The following is a 4,084-nucleotide window of genomic DNA, read 5'->3' on the forward strand; positions in this document are numbered from 1 at the left end:
ATAAATGGACTCAGTACAGTGGGCTTATCATACCAGGGCCGATAATATCAGGTTAATGTCATAAGTCGCCAAGACTGAACTAGGATTGTAGCTAGCAATTCACTGATGAAAGTAAGGATTGAAGGCCTATCCAATTGACATCTGTAATGCTCTACTACTCTCAAATTGTCAAACAGTAACAAAGGCCCAAAACATTGGGCAGAACTATCTATTCCTTTTAGTTACAGCCCAACTATTTTGGGAAAGAAGCCCATAAATTAAATCCCAATTAGCGTCGATTAGTCTACAGGGTCTAAGGGATTAGGCTCCGCAATCATAGGGTTAGATTTGTAGCTTGCTGGCCCGACTTCCGAAATTGAAGGCAATCTATGGTGGCCCTGACTGGGTCAACTTGGTTCAACCCTGGTCCATGAATATAAAAGATTTTTAGTTTCTACGATGTTTCCATGAAAGCAATACGACAAAGATAAGAAAATTTTTGTACCAAATCCACGTTTGTAGCACATGCATATCTCATTGTCTCTACAGTATGTGGAGCATGTGATGTGCATGTTTTATTTTGTCTCAATAATGTTAGATTGTGAAGATAAATATTCTGGATACATGAGAGTCATATAGTATGATGATTTGTGAATAGGATGCGTTAGGGCTGTTTGGTAACGTTATTTTAGTAATGTTGTTTGTATTTTTTAAAAATATGTGTAGATGAAAAAGTGAGTGAAAATGCATGTAATGTTGTTTAAAAATTGAAAATATGTTGTTAAACTACTATACCAAACGAAGCCTTACATTGTACAGTTCATGATTACTTTATTTTAATTTTTTTTTATAAATAATTTGGTTAGTTTTCATTTCATTAAAAGCAATGTTATATTCAAAACATTTTCACAACAAATTCTAATGTGGTAAATTGTTAGTTGCTGCTTTGGTGGGCAAGAAAGTAATTTGTTGTTGTGGGTTCAGATTAAAAATATTGTAAAAATATTATAGATGTATCACTTCTCATTTATTAAGTATCGATATTGTCACATGTAATTTAGTGCTCTACAATCTGAGTGTGTGGTGTAGAGATTAATTCCCATCCCCACTTTACGAGAAATTTGTCTTTATGGTGGACCGCATTATTTATCCACTATTTTACTAAATTCATTTATAAAAGACCTAACTTATTTAAAATTGTTTAGTCAGTAGTTAGTTTTTGTTTAATATTTTTTTGTTGATTTAACAAATTTTAAACATGTGAGAATCTTTTAGTGGAATAGTGGACATATGACGTCGTCCATGAGGATATTATAATTTCTCCCACTTTACTGAAATGGTCTTTTATTTATTTATTTATTCATAATTCTTATTGTATTATATGATTTGATTGATCAAATATATATAAATATTAAAAACTTAGGATCTAATTTGAAATAAATTCTTTCTCAAATTTTTTTAAAAAAAATATATATTTAAACTTTTTTATGTATTCCCTTTTTCCACCAGCCAGTTGTTGGACAAAAATAGAAAAATATCACTATTTTTTGAAATTATTAGTATTTTATTATTATTTGAGAAATATTAGCAATGTATTATTTTTTTTAAACTCGAGTTTTTAAAACTCGAGTTTGACATAGAACTCAAATTTAAGAAAATCGAGTATGATAAAAATGCCACACGAAACTCGATTATGGGAAGTCGAGTTCAGTGCAATGTATTGCTCAAGTTTAAGACACTCTGAGTACCATGTAAAAAACCCTTCCCACTTCCCAGCACTCACATAGCCACAATTGTTGACTCCCGCAGCACTCACACAGTCAGCAATAGCACTCACATAGCCACCATTGTTGATTCCCACTGCACGCCTTTCTATCTCTTTTAATTTTTTATTTTTTCAACTTCTATCTTTTTATTTTTTTTTTCTCATTGGCTTCTAGTTTTGTTTCTCATTCTTCCAGCGTGGGTTTCTCTTCCTTCTTTCTTTTGTCAGGGTCACGTGGGATGGAAGATAAGTCAACAATTGTGAAAAGGTAGTGAAAAAGGTAATATATTACTAAATATTTTTTAAATAGTAATAATATTTCGAAAAATTGTACTTGTTTCCAATGAGGTCTTACCGAAGTTATCTATATAAGGGGATTACATTAGCTTATGCAAAAATTCTGTGATTTAAATGTAAAATTAAGTACTTTTTTATTATTTTAATATTCACTTTTTAAAACACTCATATTAGATTATCTATTTTACACCAAATTATATTAAAATATCAATTTTTTAATTTTTTTTCACATACAACAATTATCATCTATTTTCTTCCTTCATACTCAGGATATGTAAAGAAAAATAAAAAAAAAAAATAAATGCAAAGTGAATAGTGTTAGTGTTAGTGTAAATTTACACAATTATTATAATAACTCTGTAAATTTATCGATTTTTAACTTGACTAATGTGGGTGATTTTGGAACCCAAATTTGTAAAATTGATACATATTTCTATTTTGCATTGTCTGATGCTAAAGGATTTTTTTGTTTCTTTATGTATTTGCCTTTCTTTTCTCGGTAGAGTTACAAATAGAGTTCCAAGAAAGAATATATGATGAAATAAAACCACTCACTTCTAATAAATCAAAAATTAGATCCAATATCTAATATCTTAAGCCTGTCAGATGAGTGATGAATTAATCATGGACCTTATTTGGCTTATATGATATGACTTGCCTCATTTGAACAGATTATCATAATCATATGATTATCTTCTTCTTCTTCTTTTTTAGTATTTTTTTTATGAGAATATGTTTTCATTGCATTATAGAATAATTCATTACATCTTTGATTATCTTTGTGCACTCACCTTGGTGCTTTGCTAATTGCCATCATATTAAATTATTAATCAATCTTGACTCTTGACTTCTAAATGTAGAAAAATACAGATTATAATAACCTAACATAGAGGAGGACTTTTACTAACCAAAAAATGATTAACTTGAGGATTAGTATTTTTTTTAATTATTTCATCTTTATCCTTTCCTTTTTGAAGTCAACATTTTCTAAAATTGAACTTCACTTTGCTTCTGTCCCAACTCAGACCTCCTTCCCATATATGCTCCATAAAATGAAGAAATTCCACCACGTCTCGGACATTCTGGTCCACCAAATATTACATGCGGTATTCCTTTTCAAAAAATAATGTTAATAATAATTAATAGGCAATGACCTCGTGTTCACAAAGTCGCAAGTAATTATACATATATAGGTTTCAGTTAACTCAACTGATAAAGTCTTTAATGATTGAATAAAAGATTTGAGGTTCAATTCCCATTTATACCAAAAATCAATTGTGTTTTAGTTTAATAAAAAAGAACTATTATTAAGAGGAGACTATATGGGTTGAAACTCTGTTTAAAAAAATACATAAACAATAAAGTTTTTACAATATTTTTCACATTTGTTAAGTTGATAAATTTTTATTGATTTTTATATAGATTTACTTTTTTTTTTTTTGGGCTATCACTTTCAATTCGTCACAATAGTAAGTGTTAGAATTTTTTGTCAAATTTTGGTGCGTCTAGAGTGTTAGACTTTCTCTCTTCACAATTATTAATTTATAATAAGGAAGAAAAATCGAATAGATAAGAAAGAGAACAAAATGCATTGTTTTTTATTTTTTTTTACTTTTGAAAGTGGACAGCAGTGAAAATTGCACTGTAATAAATTAATAATAGAATCTACGAGAGACATCCCTTGTGCCAGTTAGGGATGACCAATGTCTGATGAGATTTGGCCATTTCTTCCTTGATCTTCATATCGATTTTAGTAAACTTGAATGATTCAACAATATCCCCTTGTCATGCAGCAACTGGACAAGAATTGCCAAATACTACTCCTGTTTAAAAACTCAAACTTTTCAAGGGTATATAATTTATTATCTATCTACTTTTTAAAAATGTATAAATTTTTAAAATTATTCTTAAAAAAATTTATCAAAAAATTGAATTAGTAAATTAATAAAGGTATAATAAAAATATTAGTAAATTAATAACTTTTATTTTTAAAAATATGACAATATTTTTAAATATTTCAAAATAAAAAGAAAAAAAAAAAGA

The sequence above is a fragment of the Quercus suber genome, unplaced genomic scaffold (genome assembly GCF_002906115.3).
Source record: "Quercus suber isolate HL8 unplaced genomic scaffold, Cork oak 2.0 scaffold_361, whole genome shotgun sequence".
NCBI lineage: Eukaryota > Viridiplantae > Streptophyta > Magnoliopsida > Fagales > Fagaceae > Quercus > Quercus suber.